Raw genomic sequence first — 21807 nt, forward strand, 5'->3', positions numbered from 1 at the left:
GGGAAACTAGTCAAATTTGCAGACTCAAGCAATGCAAATAGGAGGGACAGCTTACAATAGGGAAAAGAGAGAAAGTATTCAAAAAGCTCTAGAAAGGCTTGAACAGTGGGTGGTGACTAACAGAATGGTATTTAACAAGGAGAAATGCAAAGTCCTACATTTGGGCAAGAAAAATGAAAAAAGCACATACAGAATGAGAGGAATTGGGCTAAGCAGCAGCACATGTGAAAAAGACTTGGGCATACTAATAGAGCATAGACTGATCATGAGTAAACAAGATGATGCAGCAGCCAAGAAGGCAAACACAATTCTGGGATGTATTAAGAGAAGCATTGAGTCTAGATCACGTGAGGTAATTATCCCCCTCTACTCTCCCTTAGTCAGACCTCATCTGCAATACTGTGTCCAGTTCTCAGCACCCCACTTTAAAAAAGACATTGGCAAACTGGAGCAAGTTCAGAGAGGAGTTACCAAGATGGTGAGTGGTCTGCAACTCATGTCCTATGAGGAATGGTTAAAGGATCTGGAAATGTTAAGCTTGCAAAAAAGAAGGCGAAGAGGAGATTTAATATCTATCTACAAATATCTGAAGGGCTGTCACAGTGCAGAGAATCAGCCCTATTCTCATCTGCACAAAGAAAGACTGAAACTGAAATAGAGGAAACACAAATTAGATATTAGAAAAAAACTTTCTGACAGTGTGGATGATTAATGAGTGGAACAGGTTACCACGGGAGGTGGTGAGTTCTCCTTCAATTGAAGTGTTCAAACAAAGGCTGGACAAATATCTTTCTGGGATGATTTAGTGAATCCTGCACTGAGCAGGCGGTTGGTCCCGATGACCCTGGATGTCCCTTCCAACTCTACCATTCTATGATTTTATGATGGAGTTTCCTTAGTTTTTCTTACTACATCTAGCTAATTGTTTAAGGTTACTACTAGAGATGAGCGAGCACGCTCGGATAAAGCAGTTACTCGAGCGAGCATCGCTCTTCTTGAGTAACTGCTTATTGGTCCGAGCAGGTTCGGGGGCAGTAGTAGTTGGAGGGGGGGGAGAGAGATCTCTCTCACACTTCCCCCCGCTACCACCCGCCCCCCCACCCCACCCCCGAGCCTGCTCGGACCAGTAAGCAGTTACTCGAGAAAAGCGATGCTTGCTCGAGTAACTGCTTTATCCAAGCGTGCTTGCTCATCTCTAGTCACTACTTGATTTCAATGAATGTTTTGTTTTTTTTAACTCTTTTTACATAAAACAAATTAATCATGTATTCTTCAGCTCACACTGTTCTTTAAAATCATCCTTTCATTTTTTTAAATCGGCATTTTTAAAATGTAGCAAGCTATCGCTATGGACTTTCTTGAAAAATGTTTTTGTGATTATTTCAGTATGCTCATGGTAATCGATGAATCGATGGAGAGGTCAAGGTCATGGCCAGTGAATGTAAGCTTCCAACATTTCTATTGAGATAAATGGTAAAATCATGAAATACAACAAGTGACTTGATAAGCCCAATGACGATGCATCATAACATACCTGCAACTTGGCTCAGCTATGAAGATGACCATGTTTATGTCATAATTAAGGACACAACACAGGTAAAATATAACATAGTTGATTTTAATTTGGTCACATATGATTGGTGGTCATCCTAGGAAAGTATAATCGATCCAGATGATACAATATAATAATGTTATAAACAATTCAGTTTTGGTGATTTCTGATGCTAATTATGAAATCCTTAAGTCCCATTCGCATCCGCCCACTGCTCAAAACATAGACAATCGGGTTCAGGCAACTGCTTACATATGCAATGTTAATCATGAATGGTATGAATGCAAAGATTTTAAACATGACTATGAGGTTCATATTCAGAGCAGCGATGAATATCATGGTTTTTGCTATGACTATTGGAGTCCAGCATATGAAATACACCAAGATGACCATCAGTGCAATTCGATAAAGCCTGTGGGTATTAATAGTTTTGGACTTTTTCACATGTGCAATTATAGTTAAATTGCAAATTATTACAATGACAAGGGGAATTAAATATCCAATGATAAGGAAAGGTATTGCAAACTGCTTTGGCGTATACCTCAAAGAGTTCCAATATTTACGTGCCTCCTCACCACCGCAACAGCTGTTGGATGAACATTTTTCGAAAAAGGGGTTGAATTTGGTGCGGATTGTAAAGTCTAAGATGTTTCCTGTAGCATTCTCGATGCTCATATTATACCCATTGACATCTACTACAGTGCTAATATTCTCACTACTAATAAAGCCGCATTGTATGATATCTCCAATTTTGAATTCACCACTAAAGAAGAAGACCGGAAAGCTGGACAGCAATGCAAAAAACCAGATGAAAGAACAGATCCAAAATGAAACACGTCGAGTGATGAATTTGAGATGAAACATTGGTTGTGCTACAGACAAAACTCTGGCAATATTTAAGGAGAGAAGGATTAAAATACTAGCATGCACATTAGTAGATACAGAGAAGAGAAAGACTTTACACATGTGTGACCCCAATGGCCAGGTGCCTTTAAAAATTGCAGCGGCATGAAGGGGTAAGGTCAGGAGAGTGCCGAAATCAGCAATGGCCAAATTCAGAAACCAGTATTTAGATTTGTGTTTCTTCATGATAAATCCGGTAATAAAGATGACAATTGCATTTTCCACCAATCCCAACAGGCAGGTCCCAATGGACATCACAAAACTGACGTACTGAAAGACAGATGAATAAGATTCATAATACTCCAAGAGAGCATGTATGTCCGCAATGGAATAGCAGAGATCATGGAACGCCATCTCTCCAGTATTAGATGCTGAAAATAAACACAGACATACAGGAAGAGCGAGTTAAGTTCTGTGACTGGTAATGTAGACAGGTACAAGGAAAATTATTCATACTCACTTGTTCCCTAGGAAGCCAGATTTTATATACTTTGGATTTTTTGCCCAATGATCAACAAAAAGTTTTCTGTGAGATCAAATAAACGTAAACTGTAAGGCCTCTTTACACTGAATGATAACCATTCACATTCTGGCTCGATCGCGGGATTTTGAACGATACGCTAGTCAACAAATTTTGACTTTTCTTCTGTTTCTGGTTTGCAAATTGCTTGAATCACCTAAGTTTGGGGTGCTGAATTCAAAAGACATAAAAATGCGGGCATAAAAATCAAACAGTGATGAGCTTTGTGAGGATAGCGGCTAGTGCCTTATCTCTTTAAATGACTGTTGTCAAGGACTTAGCAGAAGACATATCGCTGATGTAATCTGTATGTTGGTATTTTGTTATTAACCCTCATATCTTTTCAATAAAATATTTTCAATAAGGCAGTGACCATTCACCTTCTATCAAACATTTTGTGTCATGTCTGTTATTCTTAGTTAGGTGGGTGATCAGATAGGGACCCGAGATCAGTGCTTGTCATGTCATGTGACTGATAATAGTCAACAGCCTCTTTATTTCTGGTACCTGATACATCAATTCTTATGGATTTTTTGTGTGTAGAATCTGAAGTTGCCTTTAGAAATGATGTATCGTGTAAGGTTCTTATGGAATTTAGATTTTTTCTTTTTTTTAAAAAAAGGTTTTTGTGTTGTTAGTGCTCTCCTTTTCCGGTAAAATTAGAACGAGCCAGGAGTCAGCAACAGGAGGTCTTGATTTGAAGAAGAGATACATGAGGCAGATAACGTAGTCAGATGGAAAGCCAGGGGACAGCAATAGGAGGTCTTGGTTTGCAATACAAATGGATCAGGTGGGTAACGTAGTCGGATGGAAAGCCAGAAGTCAGTATCAGGTGGTCTTGTCACAATAGCAGAGGAACAGGCAGAAGTGGAGCTTGATCAGTCAATGCTGTTGAGCAGAATAATCATGCACTTTGGAGTGGCAGAGCCAGGCTTTATAAGGAAGTGCAATCAAGGAATAGGTAGGGCCCAATCGGGAACCAGGAGCAGGAGCAAGGGACAAGAACAAGGTTATGCAGGAGAGCTTGTCCAGCAAACTGCATAGCTCACTGGGGAAAGCTACCGACTGGAGTTAAGGGAGAAAAATTTCAACTTTTAGATCAAAAAGTAACCGTCTATCTGAATATTTTGAAATATAGAATTTAATGTGTTGGTGTGTGTGTGCGTGTGTGTGTATACATGTGATTGGTTTGATGATGGAGCTGGATATTTAGCATAACCCACAGGAGTGGCGACTATTTATTGATTCAAGTAAAACCGGCTTAAAAACAATGTTATTGTATAATGGCAACAAACACCCATCACTGCCTTTGGCCTATGCAGTGGACATAAGTTAAACATTTGAAAACATGACTTTGATAATGGTGGCAATCAAATATAAAGGTCATGAGTGGCAGATATGCTGTGATTTAAACGTTGTAGTACTGTTTACAGGTTTATAGGGGGGGTTCACAAAATACTGCTGTTATTTATACTTATGGGACAGCCGGGACACCAACAACCATTAGAAAGTCAAGGAATGGCCTTGTGTAAATCATATATACCTGGAAAAGAAAATGTGAAGAATACTCCATTGGTTGAACCAAGTAAAGTCATTTTGCCTCAGCTTCATATGAAGTTGGGCATGATGAAGAACGTCATTTGAAAGAAATGTTTCCCAAATTGAGAGACAAAAAGCTGAAAGACAGCATATTTGTTGGTTCACAAATCAGAAAATTACTGAAAGATCCAACATTTGATACTAAACTCACAAATCTTGAATTAGCCACTTGGTCTTCTTTCCAAGCGACTGTGTATGACTTTTTGGGCGACAGAAAAGACAATAACTATGCATCCATAGTGAGTGATTTATTGAACAGTTACAAGAAAATGGGGTGTAGAATGTCATTTATTACATTTGCACTTTGATTTCTTACAGGAATATTTGGGTGCCTTCAGTAATGAAAGAGAAAAGCTTCATCATCCCATTATACTAAACCAAAGTATGCAAATGCGGCAGCATATAAGAGTGCAACTAATTATTCAACATAAAAAAAGCTTTATTGATCCATGTAGCCAATTCAGGCAACGTTTCGGCCACACATTGGCCTTCATCAAGCCATCTGACCAGACAAGGAGTCCATGCTGAAACATTATACTAAACCAAATCAGTTCGAATGTGGCAATATATAAATCTTTCGTTGGTCTCACGTTCACAAATACATTACCAGAAAAATATTAGAGTTCTGAGTGTATTTTTTTAATATTTAAAACCAAGCAATAATTGCCCTTCACAGATTAGACCTTTTAAAAGATCACTATTGATACTCTTTATTAGAGATGAGCGAGCATACTTGTCCGAGCTTGATGCTCGTTCGAGTATTAGGGTGCTCGAGATGCTCATTACTCGAGACGAGCACCAGGTGGTACTCGTCTCGATTAAATGAGCACTGACTATTGAATTCAATGGAGCCGGCAATACAGCCGGCTCCATTGAAAGCAATGGTCTGCCGGCGATCGCGGGATGAATTGTTGGGAAGGGCTTAAATATATAAGCCCTTCCCTGCAATTCATCCAGAAATGTGTAAAAATAAACAAAATATATATACTCACCTGGTCCCGGCAGACGGAGTTCAGTGCGGCCGGTGGCAGTCCTCCTGAACTGCTCTGAACAGCTATGAGTAGTATTCAGCAGCCGGGGATTTTAAATCCCCGGCTGCTGAATGAGCTGCCTCTAATTGGTCACAGCCTGACCAATCAGAGGCAGATCTCACTCACACACCCATTCATGAATTCATGAATGGGTGAGTGACTGCTGCCTCTCATTGGCTCAGCGCAGGGACCAATCTAATTGTGTTGCTCCTCTAGCTCTATGTGTTTCACTGCCAACATGGCGGATCTTCAGGAGATACGGGAGCCTAGATGAGACTGCCAGACTGAATTGAATATCAATCCAATTTGTATTGTAAATTCAGAGGAAAAGTCTTGTGTAAGAGAATACAGAACTGGTGACGAATAAATGACGTCATCCTCCTATATAGTATCCGTCCCGTAGCATGCCAAATTGCACAGATGGATTCCCCGATAGGGGACCCAAAGCAACATGGGGCTAAGGGGGTATAAGTAGCTTTAACAAATGCCTCAGGACTATCCCTAATGGATTGCACAACTGCTGTTGATGCCACAATCCACCGTCAGTCCTGCCTCTCTGTTAAAGATATATAGAGAGAACGCCCCGCTGGAGAACAAAAATTAAAAAAAACAGCGCCTCTGGCCTTGGTGGTAGGTCAGGGCAAGTGTTGAGTAAACTGTGTAGCTTCGGTTTACCTCTAAATCAATATGGACTTGTCTCGTTATTTCTTCACTACTCTCAAAGGTACTGGCATCATGATTTGACAATAACCCTCACCGTACAGGAGTCTATTGCAATCCACCTACTGCACGAGTAGCCTTCTTCATTTAAGTAGCCACCAACATTGACCACGCTAAAGTTAGTAGAATCCACTCAGGCTGTCTCTGCACCCTTCTGCTCGCGGCACAGAGATGTTTATCCTGCAAGTCTGCAAGATGAGGCAGTTTGGGTGGCTATGGTTCCCCAAGGAGCCTTAGGCCAGAGGAGGTTGACCAAATCTTCCCTATTATAATCCGCTAGTGATGATTACAATGAATTATAATGAAAGACTGAGGGGACATAGTTCTGTTTGTCAAACAAGAGTATAGAGATGAGGTGCAAACCATTGTAAACCCCGAAGCTTACAAGACCCCAAAAAAATAAAAAAAAATTTGTTGCACACCCAATATTATACAAACTGAAAGGTTTATTGAAATATTCAAGTCACAGAACACTGCTATACACAAATAAAAGCATTTAAAACCAGAATGCAGACAGACCAGACATCAAAATAAGATGAATGGTCGCCACAGGCACAGCTGTATATAAAGTCAAAAGCTATAAGCAAAATACACAACAAAGGCTGTACAACCTGGAGACCCAAAGGGTGCTGATCAGATAAAGTATCAATGCATAACAATATTAATTCGTAAAAGCCTAAGTGATGTGACGTTGATGAATATAAAAGGGCCAACAGGAAGGTGTATATCCGAGCCCAACATCCCAAATAAAGTCAGCAAATGCCAATAATAAGGGCCTAAATAGCAAATAGGCTGCAGGGTCACCATTCCGAACTCCTGGCATCCGTGCGTCCAGGATATTAGTGCTGATTCCAGGAGAATGGGCTGTGACCTCTGTGGCTTTGTGTAGGATATGATGGAGTTGCCTTAGTCTTTCTTACTACCTCTAGCTTAGATTTTAGATCACTACTAGAGTTTCATGAATGTTTTTTTCTTTTTCTCTGTGTATTGGAGTAGTTCGCATCTGGGTATCCTGGTGGTTCTGGTGATTTGAGCATCAATTGAAGTCGGATGGTTTCCCTGATTCAAAAATGTCTTTTGAATATGGTGTAACTGTTCATCCCTATCTGTTAGGCTAGAACAGATCTGGTTATATGTGGTTGTCTGGCTGTAGATGATAGACATTTTATAGTTCTTGGGGTGGAAGTTCTCCCATCTGAGGTATATGGGACAATCAATAAGTTTTCGGTACAGGAATGTCTGTAATGAGTTTTTTTAGAATTTTGTATGTTAGTATCCAAAAATTGATTTCTCTATCTGTTTAGCTCAATGTTCAGTTTATGGTGGGATGGAATTTATTGAATATTTCATGGAATATTTTTACTTCTTTTCAGAGTTAGTCCAGATGTTTATGATGTCATTAATGTAATAGAACTAGGCCATTGGTGTAATAGGGCAGGATGCCAGGAAGTCACTTTCCAATTTTGCCATAAAACCCTGTTTACTTATACTGACCACAGACAGAAAATGGATCCCTAACACATAGAGGGGTTTTAAGATCCATGGGACAGTCACATGTTCTGTGTCCAATGTTGTACCGGATTCTGTGCACCAAATGTCTGATTGGTGGCCTCTATGTTGGAGAAATAGGACAAAAACTTAAAGCAATGATAAAATCTCATCGCCACACTTAAAGAAAGACAGACCTACCTGTGGCTGACCATTTTGATAGCAAAAGACACAACATTTAACACATGAGGACAGTTATATTGAAAGCAAAATTCAAATCCCAAAGACACAGAAAAACCTGAGAATACATATTTATTACAATCTTTAATACTCCAAAGACAGGTCTGAATGATTTTCTGGATTTTATGGTGGGGTGAGCTATCTGAGAGATCTGGTGCAGATATAGTGGGGGTACCAGACCTCTAAACCTACATCAATTTAGAGACCATAAACTCGCACATCGTTATCTGTGAATTAATTAAGGATTTACTCTTCAGCTCATCCTATACTTTTATTGTTTTAAACACAAACTACTCGCACAATCTCTGCACATTTTTTATGTGTATAGATGTACTTTTTCAGATCTATCCTATTTTAAGTTTGACAAAGAGGTCAAGGAGCCTTGAAAGCTTACAGTAGCATCATTTATTTTTGTTAGCCATTAAAAGGTATCATGTCTGCAAGATTATTATTATTTTTACTGAGAACAATAACATTGTTTTTCCTTACTGTTAATGATCAGTGTATCCAGTATTATAAGGGCTCCATCTATTTGATGGGCCCAAAGACGATGCATCAGAAGATGCCTACCACTTGGCTCAGCTATGAAGATGACTATGCTTTATGTCATAATGAAAGACACAACACTGGAAAAATATAATATAGTTGACTTTAATTTGGTCACATATGATTGGTGGTCATTGTAAGGGAACATAATGGATACAGATGATACCAGGTCCAGATATATAATAATGTTATAGTCCATTTAGTTTTGGTGATTTCTGATGCTACTGATGAAATTATTAAGTCCCATTCGCATCCGCCCACTGCTCAACACATACACAATCGGGTTCAAGCAGCTGCTTGTATAAGCAATGTTAACCATAAGTGGCATGATTGTAAGGATTTTGAACATGACTATGAGATTCATATTGAGAACAGCAATGAAAAACATGACATCTGCTACGACCATTGGAGTCCAGCTTACTAAATACACCAAGATGACCATGAGTGCGATTCGATAAAGCCTGTGGATATTAATGGTCTTGGATTTTTTCACGTGTGCAATTATTGTTAAATTGCAAATTATTACGATTACAAGGGGAATAAAATAATCAATGATGAGGTAAGGTATCACAAACTGCTTTGACGAAAATATCAAATAGTTCCAATGTTTATGTGCCTCCTCACCACCGCAACAGCTGTTAGATGAACATTTTTCAATAAAGGGGTTGAATTTGGTGCTGATTGTAGAGTCTATGATGTTCCCTGTAGCATTGTCGATGTTCATATTATACCCACTGACAGCTACTACAGTACTAAAGCTCTCACTACTAAAGAAGCTGCATACCATTACATCACCAATTTTGAATTCACCAGCAAAAAAGAAGACCGGAAGACTGCACAGCAATGCAAAACACCAGATGAAGGAACAGATCCAAAATGAAACACGTCGAGTGATGAATTTGAGATGAAACATTGGTTGTGCTACAGACAAAACTCTGGCAATATTTAAGGAGAGAAGGATGAAAACACTAGCGTGCATATTGGCATATACAGAGAAGAGAAAGACTTTACACATGTGTGGCCCAAATGACCAGGTGCCTTTAAAAATTGCAACGGCATGAAGGGGTAAGGTCAGGAGAGCGCCAAAATCAGCAATGGCCAAATTCAGAAACCAGTATTTAGATTTGTGTTTCTTCATGATAAATCCGATAATAAAGATGACGATTGCATTTTCCATCAATCCCAACAGGCAGGTCACAATGGACATCACAAAAGTGACGTACTGAAAGACAGATGAGTAAGATTCGTAATATTCCGAGAGAGCATATATGTCCGCAATGGAATAGCAGAGATCATGGAACGCCATCTGTCCAGTATTAGATGCTGAAAATGAACACAGACATACAGGAAGAGCGAGTTAAGTTCTGTGACTCGTAATGTAGACAGGTACAAGGAAAAGTTTTCATACTCACTTGTTGCTTAGGAAGCCAGAATTTATATACTTTGGATTTCTTGCCCCATGATCAACAAAAATATTTAGTTTGAGTAGGTTGATTCGCCTGATTTTGGGGTGCTGAATTCAGTAAAAAAAGATCAGATTCTATCTATCACGCCACATATCTGAGATACACAGCACTAATACAGATACAATAATACAATATTGGGAAATATTGACTGGTCTTAAATCCACTCAAAAATTACGCCCAGAACTTACTAATGTTTTTCTGGTAAATTATTTGGGTATGTGAGACAAAGCATTAAGATTTACATATTGCAACATTCCAACTGATTTGGTTTGGCAAAATAAGATGGTGAAACTTCTCTCTTTTATGGTGTTCCATTAGTTTCCCTGACCAGAAACCAACAGTATTCCAGTATCAAAGCCATGCTTTCATCTTTCTCTCATGTCCACTGCATAGGCCAGAGCCAGTAATGGGACTTTGTTGCCATTATACAATAGCACTGCTTTTATGCCAGTTTTATTGGATTTGATAAATAGTCTCCACTCCTGTAGGTTATGCAGAACAGCCAGCTCCATCATCAAACCAATCACATGTACACACACATATATTGAATTCTGAACTTCAAAATACTCCCATAAACAGTTACTTATTGATCTAAGAGTTGAAATCCTTGTCCCTTCGGCTAGAAGGTTCATTTGCTTCAATCTAGAACCCAATACTTCAGCTCCCTGTTTAGAAAGTTGTTAATCACAGACCAAATCATTTAGTTCTTTCTGTTCTATGAAGGGAGGCAATCTGTCATAAGATTCATGGTTGTGCTCTTCTACAGGTCTCATCTTCTGATTCACTTTCCTCAGATAGGTCCGATGCAGTGGTTTACAAGTTACGTCCAGGAATAGGCAAGCCTTCCCAGGAGGCACAGGTCTACGCACTGAAGGCACATCTGGATATTTTATTTTATGTCTTGTTTTACTGGAATGTCCTGCAATATTTGTAAGGCAAAAATAACAATCCGCAAGATTAGTTGGCTCAGACCAAATGATTGGAACAGTAAACTGCATGGCTCGGCACTTTCCTTTTATCCATCCTGTTAGAATAGTTGTGCAAGTTATGCAAGCAATATGAAGTACAAAGTTTTGTGTCCTGATCCCCGAGAAAACAATCAAAATACAGTTTATAAGCCTTCTTAACTTAATCAGTGATTCGCTGTCTTTCGGTGTTTGGAGTGAAATTTCCCAGTTGCCATAGTACTAACTATAACTCTGATATGTTAAAATGTTTCAGTAGCTCACAGAGAAAACACAATAAACACAAGCTGAGGTAACAGAAATTAGAAAAAATACTGATACACTTGAGGTAACAATGAAGAGAAGTGCTTCATGCAGGTTACAACATGCACTAAACAGCAATACTGATATATACTAATGCCAGTACCCTTCCTGCACAACTACATTGTTCTGCCATTAGTAACCCTTTTTAGAACTTCTACTGCGTATGACATCCAAATAAAGAGTTTAGCATAGTTAGTTACTGATTTAATTTTATTTAAATATTTAACCAGAAAAGGAGACCACAAACAACACACAAAAAACTTAAAAAAAAAAATCTAAATTACATAAAAACCTAAAGGCAAGTTTGGATTCTACACCCAAATATCCATAAGAATTGATCTATCACATACCAGAAACAAAGAGGCTGTTGACTAGGGTAAACATCCAGACATACAAAATGTGGACATAAAAATCAAATCACAATCAGTCATTCAGTTATAAATGGAGGCACCAGCGAGATCGAACTCTACCTCCATTCACTGAGTAATCATCACTCCTTTGTAGAAGTACAAAAGCAATTACCGCTGGAACAATTATTGGGCACTTTAGCTCCTGTGTAAATGGACCCTAATGTCCCAAGAGCTACAGAAATACCGGACCAGAAATGTCACAGCTATAAAAGACCACCTCATTGTTAGTGGGTCTGCTGTAGCCCCTTCAAGATTACAGGTCCAAATATCTTGAATTGGGGTGATTATGTGACGAGTACTCATAGGAGGTTATTATATTTGAGACTAATTGAGACACCATAACTGTCAATGCCAGGATTTATTTACACAAATTATATTCTTGTGTGAGTTGTATGCGATGCACACAAAACTCGCACAAATATGAAATCCATTCTTTGGAATGGATTCATTTTTTTTCTCACAGCGCTATCTTTGGACATTCCTTTGGAGCATCTCGCCCAGTGTTTTTAATGCAACTTGCATGCCATTTCTCAGCCCGATATTGCACTCGCCATGTCAATGTAACCTTATCGGAGTGTGGCGGCTGTTATTACAGGGGAGGCACAGAAACTTTCACTATTATGTTGGCATTGTCATTATTATGAAGACGCAGTAGCTATTATTACAATAGGGGCAATATGGCTACCATAATTATGAGGACACCGTTGAAGTCATTATTATGATGCATTGTGAAAGTTACTATGAGAGGACTGTGAAAGTGATTATTATGGGGGCACAGTGGCTGCCATTGTTATGGAGGCTCTGTGATAGTTATTATTATGGGGACATTAGTGTAACTGTCTTTATTATGGGGGTGCTATGGTAGTCATTATTGTATGGGCACTATTACTGTCATTTTTATGAAAGCACTATGTGTTATGGCACTCTGACCCCCCGAGCGCCAGATGGGGTGCCCTGAACTTACCGCACCCCACTGTCCCTGCCTACTTGCCTCGACCTGGCTAACCCTAGGCGGACAACTGGGCGGTGGTCCCTACGCTGGCTAGGGACCTGGCGACTGCCTAGATGGAACTAACTGAGAGGGGACAGAGTGCCGACAGGAAAGGCAGATGGAATGACCTAGAGACAAAAGACTGAGCTACAGGCAGGCTGGAGGAAGCTGACTAACAAACTAGGAGCTGGCTGAGACTAGCTGCAGACAGACTAACTAGAAGCAGACAGAACCAATAACTGGCAGTGAGCTCAGGTCACTGCCAGCCTTATAAGTGCAAAACTCCGCCCATGGGCGGAGAGTGGGAGGAGCCAACTCCCCCACTCACAATACAAAAGAGAGGAAGTGGTGCGGGCGGCGCCCTACGGGCGGGCCCGCCCACGCAGCCGCACACCGGCCACCCCACGTCGCCGGGAGAGCCCTAACGTCACAGCTCCGGGACGCCGGAGCTGAAGCCTGGAGCGGCACGCGCTGACCGCAGGACCCCCGCAAGACCCCCGCAAGTCGGGGAAATTACGTACCCTAGAAAAGACACTTGTTGAGTACCAAACAGACATTTCTCCAATTTGACAAACAGCTGGTACTCACGTAACCGGGTTAGTACCAACCTAAGGTGCTGCACATGAGAGTCCCAGTCAGGGGAATATACCAGGATGTCGTCGAGGTAGATGACTAGAAACACCCCCAGGACGTCGTGAAAGACCGCATTCATAAATCCCTGGAAAACAGCAGGGGCATTACACAGGCCAAATGGCATCACCAGGCATTCAAAGTGTCCCAACGGGGTATTGAAGGCTGTCTTCCATTCATCCCCCTTGCGGATACGGATCAAATTATAAGCCCCTCTTAAATCCAATTTAGAAAACCAGTGGGCTCCCACCACCTGATTCAGGAGGTCAGGAATCAGAGGCAGAGAGCACTGGTTCTTCACTGTGATCTGGTTCAAGGCCCGATAATCTACACAAGGCCTCAATGTCCCATCCTTCTTCTCGACAAAGAAGAGCCCCGCCCCAGCAGGGGGACGGGATGGTCTAATATGACGTTTGGCCAGGGACTCCGTAATATAGACCTTGAGAGCTTCGTGCTCCCACCCGGATAAGTAAAAGATAGCTCCCTTAGGGATGGGCTTGTTTGGGATAAGGTCTATCCCACAATCCCACTCTCTGTGAGGAGACAGGGTCTCTGACAGGCTTTTAGAAAACACATCCCGGAAGTCGGACAAGTATTCCGGAATGAGCGCGGTATCTACTGAGCAGAGAGGAAGGGGAGCAAGATGGCTATGGCAGGACGGTCCCCAATGAGTCAGTTCCCGAATGGTCCAATTGAATTGGGGGTTGTGCAACGTCAACCACGGCATCCCTAGTACCATGTCAACCGACATTTTCTCCATCACCAGGAACGATATTTCCTCCGAGTGGAGAGTCCCCACCGTGAACTGCAACACCGGAGTCCTCCATCGCACCAGGCCCTTAGAGAGAGGGGTAGCATCAATACTGGTAAAACGAATAGGCATCTTCAACGCCACCAAATCAGCCAACAGGGGTCTAACGAAACACATGCTTATCAGGTTAGCGGCTGCTCCGGAATCAATAAACGCCTGCCTTGGGCGGGAAAAGTTCCGGAATCTAACCTGACAAGGTACCAGAAGTTTAGGAAGTACCTTCAGTCCTAGACGATCCTCCCTGCAATCGCCTAGGACTTGGAGTTTTCCGCCGGTTCAGACTGTGAGCGCTGAAGCCTCAGGGGGCAGGTTATCACCCGATGTCCAGCTTTCCCGCAGTAGAGGCAGAGATGATGCAATAAACGAATCCGGCGTCGCTCCTTGGGGTCCAGCGGGTCCACCTCCATAGGATCCATAGGATCGGGAACAGAGACTGGCAATGAAGAAGAGGGAACAGGACAAACGACCTCCCGTTCTCTACGGGCCTGTCTATCTTGCTTCCTAGCCCTGAGCCTCCTATCTGCCTTCACCGCTAGCTCCATAGCCTCCCTTAAGGACCCGGGAACGGGATGGGAAATCAACAGTTCTTTAACCGCGTCCGAGAGGCCCTGCAGAAAAACGTCTTTCAGAGCACTATCGTTCCATGCTGTATCACCCGCATAGCATCTGAAATTGGAGCAATAATCCTCCACACAAAACGACCCCTGATGCAACGCCAACAGCCGGGAAACCGCCAACCTTGCTCGATCCAGTTCGTCGAAGATACCCCCGAGTTCCAGAAAAAATGCGTCCACGGACTGCAGGCAGGGGGAACCCTCGGGGATGGAAAAAGCCCAGGTCTGAGCAGAGCCCCGCAGCAGGGACTTTATCAGCCCCACCCTCTGAGCCTCCGACCCGGAAGAACGGGGACGCATCCAAAAAAACAACCGACACGCCTGTTGGAAAACAAAAAACTTGTTCCTCTCCCCAGAGAACACCTCGGGAAGAGGGCACTTGGGTTTGGGACTGGTTGAGACGTCCGGCCCCTGCGACAACCCCCGCTGCTCCAGGGCCACCATGCGAGCTGATAAATCCTGGATCACCGGCACCAGGGCTTGCAGCTGGTTTGCGAGGGAGCTGATCGCCTCCATGGAAAAAACTGTTTAAAGGGCCAGTTATTATGTTACGGCCCTCTGACCCCCCGAGCGCCAGATGGGGTGCCCTGAACTTACCGCACCCCACTGTCCCTGCCTACTTGCCTCGACCTAGCTAACCCCAGGCGGACAACTGGGCGGCAGTCCCTACGCTGGCTAGGAACCTGGCGACTGCCTAGATGGAACTAACTGACGGGGGACAGAGTGCCGACAGGAAAGGCAGATGGAATGACCTAGAGACAAAAGACTGAGCTACAGGCAGGCTGGAGGAAGCTGACTAACAAACTAGGAGCTGGCTGAGACTAGCTGCAGACAGACTAACTAGAAGCAGACAGAACCAATAACTGGCAGTGAGCTCAGGTCACTGCCAGCCTTATAAGTGCAAAACTCCGCCCATGGGTGGAGAGTGGGAGGAGCCAACTCCCCCACTCACAATACAAAAGAGAGGAAGTGGTGCGGGCGGCGCCCTACGGACGGGCCCGCCCACGCCGCCGCGCATCGGCCGCCCCACGTCGCCGGGAGAGCCCTGACGTCACAGCTCCGGGACGCCGGAGCCGAAGCCGGAGCGGCGCGCGCTGACCGCGGGACCCCGCGTCGCGCTGCATGGTAACACTGTGGCTGTCATGATTATGGGGGTAATTTTGCGGTCCTTACTATAGGGCATTGTAGCTGTCATTAGTATGGGGACAGCGTGGCGGTCATTGTGGAAGTGTTGCGGAAGTCATTATCATGATGCAATGTGGCAGTCATCATTATGGAGGCTTTGTGGAAATAATAATTTTGAAAACATTGTGGCAATAATTAATATGAGGGCACAGTGGCTACCATTGTTATGAGGGCACTGTGATAATAAGTCATAATTATGGGGACACTGTAACTGTCATTATTATGAGGGCATTGTAGCAGTCATTATGGGGAAACTGTAGCTGTCATTATTATGGGGAGCTGCAGAGGTCATTCTTTTTTTTTTTTAAACAATATTTTTATTGATTTTGATTATATTGATTATTATTATTAATAATAATAATAATTATTATTATTACATAAAATTAAAGCAATACATTCATGTGGACAAATAGGCTAGAAAAGTCATGAGATTCATTGCTTTGACTTGAAACAAATCAAACATTTTTGAAACAATTAATATAAACAAGTCAACTGGTCAAGTTGTCGTTTTACCTGTCAAGTGTAATAAGGTAGAGTGACTAGGATAGTAGGGCAACGGGAAATCGGTTGTCGTTAGAGTATTAGATTAGGAAAACAGCGATAAGAGCTCTGGAGCCCCACCACACAATCGCGTCTGAACTTCTCCTTTCTGCTAAAAGCACTTGAATACATGACATAGTAACATAGTATGGTAGATGGATGAAGACAATGTCTATCTAGTTTAGCCTTCATACCAACAATTACTGTTGACGGTTTTAATTATGTTAGAAATAGGAGATGGAGTCACCATCCCAGTGTTGGACGATATCTGACCTACATGTGATCAAGATATGCATGATCGGGGTGCGTAGAGTTATTAGACGTACGGGCAATCCCACCACGGATGCAGCACGCTACTGTCCATTGCTCTGCACCTCCAGAAATTTCTGGAGAAAAGGTGGGCAAGTTTGTTCAGAGAGCATGGGGTTAGGTACCATCTATATAAGACTTTGAAGGGATTCTGAACATGATTCATGTATTAAGAAACTGAGCCAACCACAGAATATGCTTCGTACCATTGGTTATCAGAGATCTGAATGTTTAGGTCATCCTCCTATTTCTTGTTAATGGTTTCCATGGGATCTATTAGGGGGTGGTGTAATATGGCATAGCGTGTGGATAATCCTTTATTGGAGGCTTGCAGGGATTAAAGCCAGGCATCCGGTTTGGATGGTGCACTTATTCTTGTGGAGGGGGAAATGGTTTTAGAAGATGACTAATTTGTAAATATTTGAAGAAATCCACTTTTGAGATGTTGAATTTATTTGATAGTTCTGGGAATGTTAGGAAACACCCATCATCCCAAAGTTGATTAAAATGCGTTAGGCTGATCATTTCCATTTGGAGAGACTTAGATTCTCAATAGCGGATTCAAGTATGGTTATTTCAACCTTATGAAGTGGGAAGGAAATTAATTTTAGTTTTTTGGTGACCACGTTCAAAACATTGGTGACTGTGAGTAGGGTAGTTGAGGTGAGGAGTGCTTTACAGTTAGAGTAAAGTTGAGCTAATAGTTGGTGTTTTAGGGAATGGTTGTTTAGCCTATAATTCTCATTGGGTTCCCACTCTTTCATAGGGTCATTTAACTACGAGAATCGAAGTTGATCTAAGATGGTCAGCCTGTAGTATTGAATAATAGAGGGGAACCCAAGGCCGACATTTTTCTAATGAATATATAGAATATATCTTCTCACCCTGGGTTTCCTCTTCCCCCAGCTGAAGGCCAGAAGTATGGATTGAATATCCTTAAGAAAAGAAATTGAGACGGAGATGGGGACATTGCGAAATAGAGAAAGTATTTTAGGGAGGATTATTATTTTAATGGGTGAAATTCTGCCTAAGCAACATAGCCTGTATGTTTTAAATTTATTTAATTCTGATTTGATGGATGCTGAAAGGGGCTTGTAGTTTTGGTCATATGGTTTGGACAAGGGGAAGTTAAATATATACCTAAATAGGGAAGAGCATCCTCAGTCCAGCAAAAGTTATGTTTTCTTTTGTGAAAGTGAAAATTACAGTTTTTTTGATACCTATGTTTAGAATAAGAGATTTAGAGCTATTGATTTTATAGTAAGAGATTTCAGAGAGTTTGTTGATTAGGGTGTTTGGAAGTCATTCTTATGATGAATTGTGTGTCATTATTATGAGTCAGGAATGCTATCTTTTCTCCTTAGGAATAGCACCTAGAAGGTGAGTGAGGAAACTTATAAGGTCATCCATGCTCCTCTGGGTAATATGCAAATAAGGGAGATGGAACAATACCTCTGCAGTGTCCCCTATTAAAAGGCAGCATTCCTAATTTGTATCAATGCACTGTGATCAACAGTACAGGGATATTATAGGTCTGCCTATATGCCTAGGATTTCAAAAGTGCTTGTTCTGTCTTTGCCCAAGAGCCATTTGTGATCTACAAGCTCTATATGTAACATGACATAGTAACATAGTATGTAAGGCCAAAAAATGACATAGGTTCTGCCAGTTCAACCTATTACCCCCCACCCTCAGCCCCTCCCCCCAACCTACTGTTGATCCAGAAGAAGGCAAAAAAAAAACCAATGATGTAAAAGCCAATTTTCCTCATTTAAGGAAAAACATCCCTCCTGACTCCAATCTGGCAATCAGAATAATCCCTGGATCTGCAACTCCTTTGATCTCTTATTTAACCCATATTAACATACAACCACAGATATTTACTAAGGAAGAGATAGAAGTAATCTATGGTTTATCTTTAGTGCAGGAGAAAATAAATTCACAGGAATCACATCTTTATTTCGAGATTAAATTACTAGTTATCCCTGCAACCACCTATGAAGGATGCATCTCTACATACATTTATGTAAGAAGAATACGTCAAGAGCTGAATGTCCATACAGATTTACACAACGCAGGAGCATCAAATAGAACTCTTTGGGTGAATCTTGATATAAATTATCTTTCTTGTACAGAATTGCATTTTTTTTATTGCTTCCCTCCCTCCTTCCCATATTGAACCATCAGTATATGGTAGGAAATAATAATCCACATTCATCTCCCTAGGACAATAACATAAGCAATAGCCACAATGTGAAGATGTGCATCTGTGTCAAATCTACCAACTTACATGTAGCAGGCGGCTATCTAGCAATTAGCTTAGTAATATCATTATAACTACATTACACACATTATCCCAAGCTTCATTCCAATTACTACCAGATGTAGCAGAGCTCATGTTGTCACTCGGCACAACTTACCAAAATAAACAATAAAAGCATAAACTATCGCAAAGTATGATAAAAATGAAGTTTATTCAAAATAGAAATAAAAACTTATAATAACAATGACACAACCAAAGAAAAAGGAAGAACATAGAATATACAGTACATACACAGAAGCCAGATAGGAGGGGGAAATTATTACTAATACTGTTATTAGAAAATAACAGTACAAAATTCAATATGCAATAATGTAATTCCCAAAGCTACCAGAGTTATGCGAAACGTGTGTTTGGGTGATACAATATTTATGTTTTATCCCCCACCCCGACGAGCGTTTCACGTAACTTCCTCAGATTTTCCGTTATTTTGGTATTACATTATGTATGTAATTTGGTAATTATGTCCCTCTCATATTTGGCTTCTGTGTATGTACAGTATATTAGGTTTTCCTCCTTTTTCTTTGGTTGTGTTATTATTAATATGACTTTTTATTTTTGTTTTCAATAAACATTATTTTTGTTATTATTTGTGGTAGTTTATGTTCCTATTATTTCTTTTGGTATTCTCAGTAATCATGGGGTGCTATCGAGTCATTTTTCCTAGTATGGGGGGATCGTAACAATTGATTGGCAATGTGCTCACCCCTGTATTGTGGATGTTGTGCTTCTTTATACATATTCAAAATGTAGTTTTGCATAGAAAAGCAGGAAAATAACAAAAATTGTAAATGGTATATTCAGCTCTACTACATCTTTACTGTTAGCAGAACAGATGGACATATCAAGGTTTTTTAAAATGATTTTTAGATATTGTGTCAAATACAGACATAAGAGAACTACTTCTATCACTTGGCTCAACTTAATGTAGTTTTGACATTAGACTGTCGGTAAACCTGCTGCAAAAAATAAATCGTTAAATAGCATATTCAGTTCTACATCTGCACAATTAACAGTAAAAGTGGACGTAGAAAATATTTTCTTTACTTTTATTTTTGTTTCATATGTTAGGTCAAGCCAACATTAAGACAAGTACAGATGTAGCAGAGCTAATTTTCTTATGAAACTTTTTATCTTTTGCATTGTGATAATAGAAGGTACATTAAAAGCTCTATGAAAAGCCATCGTAGCTACAGTATATCACCATGAGTTGTCCAAATTATAAACTCAACCCTGCTATAACTGGACTCCTAACAAAATCCATACAGTAAGTTAGAGCCCACTATTATATCAAAGCGCTGCGGAATTAGTTGGCGCTATACAAATAAAGATTATTATTATTATATCAGCTCTTAACAATCAACACCAATCCATACCCCCCCCCCCCCCCCCCTTCAAAATGATCCCCCAGGGCAAGTGCCTTCTTGGCTTGTATACACCTTAGGCAGACTCCACACTGATCTTATTGTTCAGCTCTTGGTTCTCTTTCTTAGAAGGTCAAGCTACTAATAAATCTCTCATTAATACTGCATTCGTTGACATTAAACATACATATAGAAATATTGACAAAGAGCAACTTAGTTACTAATTAATTTTTTTGAAAGGCAGAATTTTTTTTTTACCTGCGTCCTTGGAGATGTTCCCTGTTTTATGCTGCAGCTGATGAATCCAACGCGCACATTATCTCTCCCTCTGTGGTTTACGATCCAGAAACACAATTTTCTGCTTTCAACTCTATTACAAATATCAACCATTTCCGCTGAGACATTTAGCTGATGAGGCCTGCTTAATGGACTAACGCAATATGTTCTGTTTTACTCAATATTTCAATATTAAGTGTATGTAATTAAGGGATAGCTGTAGGACTTGCCTCATAACGTCGGCTAGCTGAAATATTGCAAAAACATATTTACCAGCATGAAAAGGTCAGCGGTAAGAAGCATGGATGGATACAGGCACCTGGAGGGATGGCAAAAAGCCACAAGATGGACTGTTGTTGTTTCTAATACTCCTAATAAATATATTAGATGGCAGTGGAAATTCTCCATTGACTTGTCTGTAAATAATATTTGTATGAACATCACATCCTCATATGGGAACTTGGTGATTATACCGAGATGAGTGGCGCCACATTTACGCCACTTATCTCCTTTGCAGAAGCAGTCACAGACAGCTCAAAAATTCCCACAGGACTGCGTCAGACCGAGGGCTCTCCCCTGAAACCATGAACAGGAGATGGACTGTGAATTGCGCCAAAATCACTGAGTGTGCCAAAATCTGCACCGAATTTTGGCACATTTGAACTGAGCATGCTCAGTGGGAACTTTCTAGAGACTGGATCTTTGTTTATAGAAGGGACAAGATACAAAAAGTTCCAATATCAACGCTAGTCACCTCCTGTTATGAGAAGTCAGCCAGAAACCCTGTTTTGAAGTGCGAGGTGATGCCGTGATTGGCAAGAGCTGCAATATTGGTGGTGTGAAGAAAGCGGACATTTCACTAGAGAATGTTGTAGTGAGGTGCCTTGATGCCTAGAACAGCTATGTTACTAAATCCCACTGCAGTAGTGGGGCATGTTACAGCGGAGTTGTGGAGAGAACCCACTAACTAATGTTCCGAACATCTAGTTGATGGGTGCCCAATTCTGTGGGCTGGATTTAAAGG

Source organism: Eleutherodactylus coqui, chromosome 8, assembly GCF_035609145.1.
Source record: "Eleutherodactylus coqui strain aEleCoq1 chromosome 8, aEleCoq1.hap1, whole genome shotgun sequence".
Taxonomy (NCBI): Eukaryota; Metazoa; Chordata; class Amphibia; order Anura; family Eleutherodactylidae; genus Eleutherodactylus; species Eleutherodactylus coqui.